Genomic DNA, 12089 nt, shown 5'->3' on the forward strand with positions numbered 1-12089 from the left:
TAAATAGACATCGTCCGGGTGGAGGAACGGTTAACGGTGCGGCTGGGGATTCCCCGAGGCCCGCGTTCGAGACCGTTCCATGCCAAGTGTGGAGTCACACGTAGGCCTCCCTTTTAAATTTCTTTAACCATTAAGTATATTAAGTTCGTTTATTAACAATAACAGCAGCTTTGGTGAATTTATATAACAGTTATTATTATAATAACTACGGTCGGCATAAATGAGAGTATTTTATCATTCCTTATGTTCTACATGTAGACCCTATTATGATTCTCTCTTTATCTATTTATCTATCCATCTATCTGTCTATCTATATGTCTACATGTGTATCTATATATGAAAACATCGTCTCTCTCTCTCTATCTCTCACTGTCTCTCTTTCCCTTCTCACACTCATTTGTTTAGGATTTTGCTCGAGTTTCTTGCTCTTTCATTCGAATTTTTCTTTCAAATTCCTCTGTCTCTATCTTTCAAATATAACGTAAACAAACACATCTAATTCTATCCATTTTTCATCATTCTCACTTTTTGTATACTCGTTTGTTTATTCTGTTTCCTTATTCTTTTCAATTTTTCCATGTTACGGTAACGCCCCCCCCCCTCCCCTTTCTGCGACAGACGTTTCGTTCTCGTAAAAATAGAGGGTGGAAGAGGGACCGAGAAAGGGGAGGAGGGAAGTAGGTAGAAAGAGAGAGAGGGAGGGAGGGAGAGGAAGAGAAGAGAAGAGAGAGAGAGAGAGGGAGGGAGGGAGGGAGGGGGAAAGAGAGAGGGGGAGTAAGGGAGGGAGGGACCGAGAGAGAGGGAGGTGATGCGAGAGAGGAGACAGAGGAGAGAAAGAGAGAGGGAGAGGAGAGGAAGAGAGAGAGAGAGGGAGGAATGGTTAACGGTATTATGATCATAGGTCTATAGTATAGACAAGGCTGAACATTCTATCATTCATTATGTTTTGTGTAGAATCTGTTGTGACTCTCTTTCTTTATCTATTTATCTATCCATCTTTCTGTCTTCCTATATGTCTACGTGTATCTATATATACATATCGCCGACTCTCTCTCTCTCTCTCTCTCTCTCTCTCTCTCTCTCTCTCTCTCTCTCTCTCTCTCTCTCTCTCTCTCTCTCTCTCTCTCTCTCTCTCTCTCTCTCTCTCTCTCTCTCTCTCTCTGTTTTTCCCTTCTCGCAATTATTTGTGGTGTTGCTCGAGTTTTCCCATTTTTGTAGTTTCTTATTCTAGCAATTTCTCTTTATTTGTGGCTGTATCCCTAAAGAAATTGTGTAATTGTAAACTCAATTTTCTTTATGCTAGAATCTTCACTATTGTAGGAAGTCTTAACGTAACTTTAGGACTGTCAGTTTAAACAAATACAATGTTCTTATCCTCTTGCGTTATTTTGATACACCAGTTGATCTATTGCTGTTTATTCCTAAGTAGATGATTTTGTGTTTCAAAAAGTGTATTTCATAATTTCTTTAAACATATGACCGTTGACAAATATATGGTAAAAAGCATATCTAACGTTATCCATTTTAATCATTCTCACTTGTTATATTTTCATGTGTTTATCCAATTTCTTTATTCTTTTCAATTATTTCGTGTTTCGGTACAAATAGAAATACAAATATTTCGTAAACAAACATCAAATTTGATTTATTTTTTTATCCCTTTCACATTTTATATAGCTGTTTGTTTATTATAATTCATGATTTTATTCAGTTATTTCGTGTTTCGGTGACGTTCCCAACCTATCCCTCCATTCTGTGACAAAAGTTACTTTCTCGTAAAAAAAGAAAGAGAGAGAGAGGAAGAGGAAGGGAAAGAGGAGAGGGGAGAGAAAGAGAAAGAGAGAGAGAGAGGATGGAGAGAGGGAGACATTGACTATTAGTAGTATATCATCTGGGTGGTGGGTTGTCAAATGGATCTTGGTTGTTATCTTTTAATAGTAGTTTGACAAATGTTGTAGGTCTGCAATTTGAGGAAGGTAATAGTTCTCAGGCCGTGAGCTTTGCAGGGCTGGCAGGAAAGGAGATGGTGAAGAAGTGGTTCTGGGGTATTTTCGTTACCGAAGGTGCATTCTCTTTCGACCCGTTCAGCTATCACCCAGGAGAGAGAGGGAGAGGTGGGGGGGAAGAAGGGAAGGAAGGAGAGAAAGCGGGAGGAGAGGGAGAGAGAGAGAGAGAGACGGCGATATGTTCATATCTTTATCTATCTATGTATTCGTCCATCAATCTATCAGTCTGTTTATATGTCTACATGTGTCTATATATGAATAAATCGTCGTCTCTCTCTCTCTCTCTCTCTCTTTCCTTTCTCGCACTTATTTGTTTAGATTTGGTCGAGTTTCTTGCTCTTTCATTCGGATTCTCTTTCAAATTTCTCTTTCTCTCTATCTTTCTTTGCTTTTCTTCTTTAATTACTCACAGATAGAAAGTAAACAAACACATCTCATTTTTCATCATACTCACTTTTTTCTATACCCGTTTGTTTATTCTCTTTCCTTATTCTTTTCCATTTAATCGTGTTACGGTATCGCCTCCCCCTTTCTGCGACAGGCGTTTCTTTCTCATAAAAATAGGTGGAAGAGGGAGCGAGAAGGGGGAGGAGGGAAGTAGGTAGAAAGAGAGAGAGGGATGGAGAGGAAGAGGAGAGAGAGGAAGAGAAGGGGAAAAGGAGAGAGGGGGTGGTATGGGATGGAGGGACCGAGAGAGAGGGAGATGCAGCGAGAGAGGAGAGTGGATGGGAAGAGAGAGAGAGAGGGATGGATGGAGGAATGGTTAATGATATTATGATTATAGGTCTATAGTATAGACGAGGCTGAAGATTCACTCATTATGTTTGAAGTGTAGATTCTATCATGAGTCTCTCTCTTTATCTATTTATCTCTCCATCTATCTATCTTTTTGTCTGTCTATATGTCTACGTGTATTTATATATACATATCTCCGTGTCTCTCTGTTTTCCTCTCTGTAAATTGTTTATGAAGGTTTTGGGTTTTGAGTTTTCCCATTTTTTGTTTTAGATTCTTGTTTTAGCAATTTGTCTTTATTTATGGCTGTATCCCTTAAAGAACGTATGATGACACAAATCAAGTTTTTAACACAATTTTCTTTATGCTAGAATCTCCCATGATTGTAGGAAGTCTAGTAATACGTAACTTTAGGAGAGTCAGTTTAAAAAGTACAATGTTCTTATCCACAGGCGTTATTTTGTATGCGAGTTCATCTTTTCCTGTTATATTCCTTAGTAGAGGATTTTGTGCTTCAAAGAGTGTATTCACAATTTGTTAAACATGTTGACCGTTGGCAAATATATGGTAATAAAGCATGATAACTTTGACCATTTTTTAAATAATTCTCACTTTTTATATTCTCTTTTGTTTAGTTCAATTTCCTTATTCCATTAAATTATTTCGTGTTTTTGAAACGTTCCCCAACCGACTTCCCCCCCCGACATTCTGTGACATGTTTCTTGTGAGAAAAGAGGGAAAGAGAAAGAAAGACAGAAAACAAGGAGGGAACAAGGGACTGAGAGGGGGAAGGAGAGACGAAGGGGTATTTATGAGGAAAAGAAAGAGGGAGAGAGATATAGAGGGGGAGAAGAGGGAGAAAGTGAGGGAGGAAGAAAAGAGAGAGTATTTTTTTTTTTCAAGTTTCCTCGGTCTTGTTACTGGAACTGGTTTGCCGTGTTCTGCCCGTAAGTGGGGTTGGATTGTACTTTCGTGGTGGAAGGTCTAATCCTGTGAATAATAAAAATAAAATATTAAATACAGAAATCGGTCACTGTGGGAGGCATGACTATTAGGGGTGGCGGCTATTATCTGGGAGGTGGGTTGTCAATTAGATTCTTCACTGTTATCTTCTAAGAGTAGTTTAACAAATGATCGGGCAAGTGCGGTTGCATGTTGTAGGTCTGCAATTTTGAGGAAGGTAATAGTTACTTGTAGGCTGTGAGTTCTTTTGCAGGGCTGGGCAGTGGGAAGGAGATGGTGAAGACAGTGGTCATTCTGAGGTGATTTCGTTGCCGAAGGTGCATTCTCTTTCAGCAGGGGTTATCTCTATGTTCAGCTATATCCCACAAGGAGAGAGAGAGGGAAAGGAGGTGGGGAGGGATACATGTGTATCTATATGCGAACTTATCGCTCCTCTCTCTCTCTCTCTCTCTCTCTCTCTCTCTCTCTCTCTCTCTCTCTCTCTCTCTCTCTCTCTCTCTCTCTCTCTCTCTCTCTCTCTCTCCCTCCCTCTCCTCCCTTTCTGTCTCTTTCCATTCTCACACTTGTTTGTTTATATTTGCTGGAGTGTCTTAACAACAAATATATGTAATTTATATAACTTTTATGCTTATAGGTCTACAGTCGGAATAGCCGAAGTTGAACATCCTATCATTCATTATGTTTTATATATATATATATATATATATATATATATATATATATATATATATATATATATATATATATATATATATATATATATATATATATATATATTCTGTTTATCTATCTATACATTTCTCTTTGTGGATATACCTCTCTATCTTTATATGAACATATCACCGTCTCTCTCTCTCCCTCTCCTCGCATTTGTTTGTTTAAGTCTTCTTTTGGTTTATTACTCGTTATTTCATTTGGTTATCATTCGTAGGTTTATAATCGGCACAGACGTTTTGAAATTTCCTATCATTCATTGTGTTCTATATGCAGAATCTCAACATGACTCTCTTTCTATCTTGTTTCTATTTTTTGTTTTTTAGATACGAATATGTCGTTAAACAACTTTAACCTTATTTTATTTATCATTCGTGACTTCCAATTTTTTGCATTCAGATTTTATCTATTGTAAATTTTCTGGTTTATGATACTCATTTTATTTCCGCAAACCGTTTTCCTCCTCTTTCCCCTTCTCAGATACAATTACATGTTCAACAATATTAACTAATTAAAGGGAAAGGGAGGGAAGATAGAAGGGCAGGAAGAAGAGGCAAGAAGGAAAACAAAGATGAGAGAGAGAAGGAGGGAGTAGGAGAGAAGAGAAGAAGGGAGATGAGGAAGAGAGAGGAGGAGTGGGAGGCAGGAAAAGGAAGGAGAGACATGTGAGGGAAGATAGAGAGAGATAGGGTGGCAGGATTAGAAGAGGAGAGGGAGAAGTAGGGAGGGAAGAAGGAAGAAGAGGAAGGGAAACCGAGAGGCAGGGGAGTGGGAGAGGAAGAGAGAGAGAGAAAGGAGGGCAGGGAGAGGGGAAGGAAGAGAATGAGAGAGAGGGAGGGGAGCCGAGGAAAAGCGAGAGAGTGAGGGAAGCAGGGAATAGAGAGAAGAGAGGGAGTGAAGGAGGAAGGGACAGAGAGAAAAGGGGAAAGCAGGAAGAGAGAGAGAGAGGGAAGCAGGAAGAGAGAGAAGAGAGAGAGAGAGCAGGTAAGGAAGCAGGAGGAGATGAATTTCGAGAGAGAGAGGGAAGGAGGAAGGGAGTTGAGGAAGAAAGCGATAGGGAGAAGGGAGAGAAAGGGAGGGAGAGAAAGAATGAGTGGAAGAGATCATTTTAAAAAACGTATAGTTAATAAAGCCACATGAATAGAGATCGTCCGGGTGGAGGAACGGTTAACGGTGCGGCTGGGGATTCCCCGAGGCCCACGTTCGAGATTTGTTTACTCATTAAGTATATTAAGTTCGTTTATTAACAATAACAGCAGCTGTGGGCAATTTATCTAACAGTTATTATTATAGGTCTCCAGTCGGCATAAATGAGACTTAAGTATTTTATCATTCCTTCTGTTCTACATGTAAACCCTATCATGATTCTCTCTTTATCTATTTATCTATCCATCTATCTGTCTGTTTATATGTCTACATGTGAATCTATATATGAAAACATCGTCTCTGTCTCTATCTATCTCTCATTCTCTTTCTCTCTTTCCCTTCCCACATTCATTTGTTTATGATATTGCTGAGTTTCTTGCTCTTTCATTTGGATTTTTCTTTCAAATTTCTCTGTCTCTATCTTTCTTTGTTTTTCTTCCTTAATTACTCACAAATGTAACGTAATTTTTAATCATTCTCACTTTTTGTATACTCGTTTGTTTATTCTATTTCCTTATTATTTTCCATTTTTCCATATTACGGTAACGCCTCTCCCTCCCTTTTCATTACAGATGTTTCTTTCTCGTAAAAAGAGAAGGTGGAAGTAGGGAAATTTGAGAAGGGAGAGGAGGGAAGTAGGGGAAATAGAAATAGGAGAGAGGGAGGGAGGGAGGGAGAGGTAGAGAGAAGAGAGAGAGAGAGAGAGAGAGAGAGAGAGAGAGAGAGAGAGAGAGAGAGAGAGAGAGAGAGAGAGAGAGAGAGAGAGAGAGGGAGGGAGGGAGGGAGGGAGGGAGGGGGAAAGAGAGAGGGGGGAGTAAGGGAGGGAGGGACTGAGAGAGAGGGAGGAAAGATGGCGAGAAAGATGACAGAGGAGAGAGAGAGAGAGAGAAAGAGGGAGAGGAGAAGAAGAGAGAGAGAGAGAGAGAGAGAGAGAGAGAGAGAGAGAGAGAGAGAGAGGGAGGAATGATTAACGGTATTATGATTATAGGTCTATAGTATAGACGAGGTTGAACATTCTATCATTCATTATGTTTTGTGTAGAATCTGTCGTGACTCTCTTTCTTTATCTATTTATCTATCCATCTTTCTGTCTGCCTATATGTCTACGTGTATTTATATATACATATCGCCGTCTCTCTCTCTCTGTTTTTACCTTCTCGCAATTATTTGTGGTGTTGCTTGAGTTTCCCATTTTTTGTATTGTCTTTATTTCAGTACTTCTGTCAGGCTTCGTGGCTGTCCCTAAAGAAATTGTGTAACGCAAATCAGTTCTTAACTCTTATTTTCTTATGCTAGAATCTTGACGATTGTAGGAAGTCTTAACGTAACTTTAGGAATGTCAGTTTCAAGAATACGATGTTCTTATCCTTTTGCGTTATTTTGATTTGGCAGTTGATCTTTTGCGGTTTTATTCCTTAGTAGAGGATTTTGTGTTTCAAAAAGTGTATTCCATAATTTCTTTAAACATATGACCGTTGACAAGTATATGGTAAAAAACATATCTAACGTTATCCATTTTAATCATTCTCACTTGTTATATTTTCATTTGTTTATTCAATTTCTTTATTCTTTTCAATTATTTCGTGTTTCGGTAACGTTCCCCATCCCGCTCCTCCCTTCTTTGCTGACAGGCGTTTTACTCGGAAATAAGAGAAGGCGGAAGAGGGACAGAGAAGGGGGAGAAAGCAAGAAGGGTAATGAAGGAGTGAGAGGTAGGGAGGCAGGGAGGGAGAAAGGAGAGAGAGGTTGAGGGGAGACCAAGATAGAGAGAGGGAGGGAGGGATAGGGAGAGGAATGAAAAGAGAGAGGGTGGTAGGTGAGGAGCGATGTAGGGAGAGGGAGAGAAAGAAAAAAGTGAGAGGATGATATAATAGTTTAAATGCTATTCATCTATCTAATTGTCTGTCTTTATGTCTACATTATCTATTTACGGATATATGGCCGTCTCGCACTCTCTCTCTCTCTCTCTCTTTCTCTCTCTCTCTCTCTCTCTCTCTCTCTCTCTCTCTCTCTCTCTCTCTCTCTCTCTCTCTCTCTCTCTCTCTCTGTCTGTCTGTCTGTCTCTTTCCATTCTCACACTTGTTTGTTTATGTTTTGCTGGAGTGTCTTAACAACAAATAGATATAATTTATATAACTTTTATGCTTATAGGTCTACAGTCGGAATAGACGAAGTTAAACATCCTATCATTCATTATGTGTTTTTATATATAGATTCTGTTTATCTATCTATACATTTCTCTCTGTGGATATACATCTCTATCTTTATATGAACATATCACCGTCTCTTTCTCTCTCTCTCTCCCCTCGCATTTGTTTGTTTAAATCTTCTTTTGGTTTATTACTCGTTATTTCATTTGTTTATCATTCGCAGTTTCGTAACGTTTTTTCCTCAATTTTTCCTTTTAAATTCCTCTCTGTTTCTATCTTGTTTCTAGTTGTTGTTTTTTTCTTTTTTAGATACGAATATGTCGTTAAACAACTTTAAGCTTATTTTATTCATTCTGACTTCCATGCATTCCTTTATGTATTGTATTTCATTATGATACTCATTTATTTCCGCAGCCGACCCCCCTTCTCAGACAGACATTTCCTTCTATAAAAAAGGAATGAGATAGAAGAGGGAAAGAGAGGGAAGAGGAGACAAGAAGGAAAACAAGGAAGAGAGAGAGGAGGGAGGGAGAGAGAGAAGAAGGGAGATAAGGAAGAGAGAGGAGGAGGGAGAGGAAAAGGAAGAGAGACAAAGACAGAGATAGGGTGGGATGAAGGGAGAGGGAGAAGTAGGGAGAGAAGAAGGAAGAAGAGGAAGGGAAACCGAGGGAGTGGGAGAGGAAAAGAAAAAGGGGGGCAGGGAGAGGGGAAGGAAGAGAGAGAGAGAGAGAAAAGGGGGGGGAAAGGAGCCGAGGAAAAGCGAGAGAGTGAGGGAGAGTGAAAAAGAGAAAGATAGAGGGAGGGAGGAAGGGACAGCGGAAAAGAGAGAGAGAGGGGGGGAGGTAAGAAGAGAGATGAATTTCGAGAGAGAGAGAGGGAGAGGAAGAGAGAAAGGGAGGGGGGGAAGGAGGAAGGGAAGAGAGAAGTGAGTTGAGGAAGAAAGAGATAGGGAGAAGGGAGAGAAAGGGGGGGAAAGAGGGAGAGAGAAAGAATGAGTGGAAGAGATAATTTTAAAAAACGCATAGTATATAAGCCCACCTAAGCCATTCATGAATAGACATCGTCCGGGTGGAGGAACGGTTAACGGTGCGGCTGGGGATTCCCCGAGGCCCGCGTTCGAGACCGTTCCATGCCAAGTGTGGAGTCACACGTAGGCCTCCCTTTTAGATTCGTTAAGTATATTAAGTTAGTTTATTAACGATAACAGGTGAGTTTATATAACAGTTATTATTATAAGTATTTTATCATTCCTTATGTTCTACATGTAAACCCTATCATGATTCTCTCTTTATCTATTTATCTAAACATCTGTCTGTCTGTCTAAACATCTATCTGTCTGTCTATATGTCTACATGTGTATCTATATATGAAAACATCGTCTCTCTCTATATATCTATCTATCTGTCACTCTCTATCTTTCCCTTCTCACACTTATTTGTTTAGGATTTTGCTCGAGTTTCTTGCTCTTTTATTCGGATTTTTCTTTCAAATTTCTCTGTCTCTATCTTTCTTTGTTTTTCTTCCTTAATTACTCACAAATGTAACGTAATTTTTAATCGTTCTCACTTTTTGTATACTCGTTTGTTTATTCTATTTCCATATTCTTTTCCATTTTTCCGTAAGCTTAATGTCCCCCTTTCTGCGACAAGCGTTTCTTTCTTGTAAAAAGAGAAGGTGGAAGAGGGAGAGGGGAGAAGGGAGAGGAGGGAAATAGGAAGAAATAGAGAGAGGGGGAGGGAGGGAGGGAGAGGAAGAGAAAGAGAGAGAGAGAGGGAGGGAGAGAGAAAGAGAGAGAGAGAGGGAGGGAGGGAGAAAGAGAGAGGGGGGAGTAAGGGAGCGAGGGACTGAGAGAGAGGAGACAGGAGAGAAAGAGAGAGAGGGAGGGAGGAATGGTTAACGGTATTATGATTATAGGTCTATAGTATAGGCTGAACATTCTATGATTCATTATGTTTTATGTGTAGAATCTGTCGTGACTTTCTTTATCTATTTATCTATCCATCTTTCTGTCTGCCTATATGTCTACGTGTATCTATATATACATATCGCCGTCTCTCTCTCTCTCTCTCTCTCTGTTTTTCCCTTCTCGCAATTATTTGTGGTGTTGCTCGAGTTTTCCCATTTTTGTCGTTTCTTATTCTAGCAATTTCTCTTTATTTGTGGCTGTATCCCTAAAGAAATTGTGTAATTGTAACCTCAATTTTCTTTATGCTAGAATCTTCACTATTGTAGGAAGTCTTAACGTAACTTTAGGACTGTCAGTTTAAAAAAATACAATGTTCTTATCCTCTTGCGTTATTTTGATACACCAGTTGATCTATTGCGGTTTATTCCTAAGAAGATGATTTTGTGTTTCAAAAAGTGTATTCCATAATTTCTTTAAACATATGACCGTTGACAAATATATGGTAAAAAAACAAATCTAACGTTATCCATTTTAATCATTCTCACTTGTTATATTTTCATTTGTTTATTAAATTTCTTTATTCTTTTCAATTATTTCTTGTTTCGGTAACGTACCCCCTCCGCCCCCCCCCTCCCCTTCTACGACAGGCGTTTTACTCGTAAAAAAGAGAAGGCGAAAGAGGGGCAGAGAAGGGGGAGAAAGGAAGAAGGGTAATGAAGGAGCGAGAGGTAGGGAGGCAGGGAGGGAGAAAGGAGAGAGAGGTTGAGGGGAGACCAAGATATATATATAGAGAGAGGGAGGGAGGGATAGGGAGAGGAATGAAAAGAGAGAGGGTGGTAGGTGAGAAGCTATGTAGGGAGAGGGAGAGAAAGAAAAAAGTGAGTGAGAGGATGATATAATAGTTTAAATGCTATTCATCTATCTATTTGTCTGTCTTTATGTCTACATTATCTATTTACGGACATATGGCCGTCTCTCTCTCTCTCTCTCTCTCTCTCTCTCTCTCTCTCTCTCTGTCTGTCCCTTCCCATATTTGTTTATTTAAAGTTTCTTGCCCATTGTTTTATTTGGTTATTTTCCCATTTCTTTAATTTCGTCATTCAGATTTTTCTTTGAAATTTCTGTCTCTAGCTTTTTAGGTACAAATATATCGTAAACAAACACATCCAATGTTATCTATTATTTTATTGTCCTCCCTTTTTATATACCCCCTTGTTTATCCTGTTTCATTATTTTATTAAGTTATTTTGTGTTTCGGAAACGTTCCACAACCGACCTCCCCCCCCATTCTGTGACAGAAGTTTCTCGTGAAAAAAGAAAGAAAGAAGACCGGAAGAAGGAAAGAGAGGGGGAAGGAGAGAAGGAAGACGAGGAAAAGAGGGAGAGAGAAGGGGGGGGGGGAGAGGGAGGGGGGAGTGATAGGGTGAGGAAATGAGAGATATTTTTCAAGTTTCCCTAGGTTGACAATGGAACGGGTTTAGCGTGTGCTACCCTTAAATGCGGTTGGATTGTACTCGTAGTGGAAGGTCTAACCTATGAATAATAAAAGAAAATATTGAATACAGAAATCGTCACTGTGGGAGGCATGTCTATTAGGAGTGTATTATCTTGGAGGTGGGTTGTCAATTAGATCTTCACTGTTATCTTCTAATAGTAGTTTAACAAATGATCGAGCAAATGCGGTTGCATGTTGTAGGTCTGCAATTTAAGGAAGGCAATAGTTATCAAGCCGTGAGTTTTGCAGGGCTGGGCAGGGAAGGAGATGGTGAAAAAGTGGGTCTGAGGTGATTTCGTTACCGAAGGTGCATTCTCTTTCAGTTATCTCCATGTTCAGTTATTTTCCACAAGGAGAGAGAGGGAAAGGGGGGGGGGAGGATACATGTGTATCTATATGCGAACATATCGCTCTCTCTCTCTCTCTCTCTCTCTCTCTCTTTCTCTCTCTCTCTCTCTCTCTCTCTCTCTCTCTCTCTCTCTCTTTCTTTCCATTATCACACTTGTTTGTTTATATTTTGCTGGAGTGTCTTAACAACAAATAGATATAATTTATATAACTTTTATGCTTATAGGTCTACATATATATATATATATATATATATATATATATATATATATATATATATATAGATTCTTTTTATCTATCTATACATTTCTCTCTGTGGATATACATCTCTATCTTTATATGAACATATCACCGTCTCTTACTCTCTCTCTCTCCTCGCATTTGTTTGTTTAGATCTTCCTTTGGTTTATTACTCGTTATTTCATTTGTTTATCATTCGCAGTTTCGTAACGTTTTTTTCCTCAATTTTTTCTTTTAAATTCCTCTCTGTTTCTATCTTGTTTCTAGTTGTTGTTGTTTTTTTCTTTTTTAGATACGAATATGTCGTTAAACAACTTTAACCTTATTTTAGAAGATGGAAAGAAAGGGAAGAGGAGGCAAGAAGGAAAACAAGGAAGAGAGAAGGG

Source organism: Penaeus vannamei, chromosome 32 (assembly GCF_042767895.1).
Source record: "Penaeus vannamei isolate JL-2024 chromosome 32, ASM4276789v1, whole genome shotgun sequence".
Lineage (NCBI taxonomy): Eukaryota > Metazoa > Arthropoda > Malacostraca > Decapoda > Penaeidae > Penaeus > Penaeus vannamei.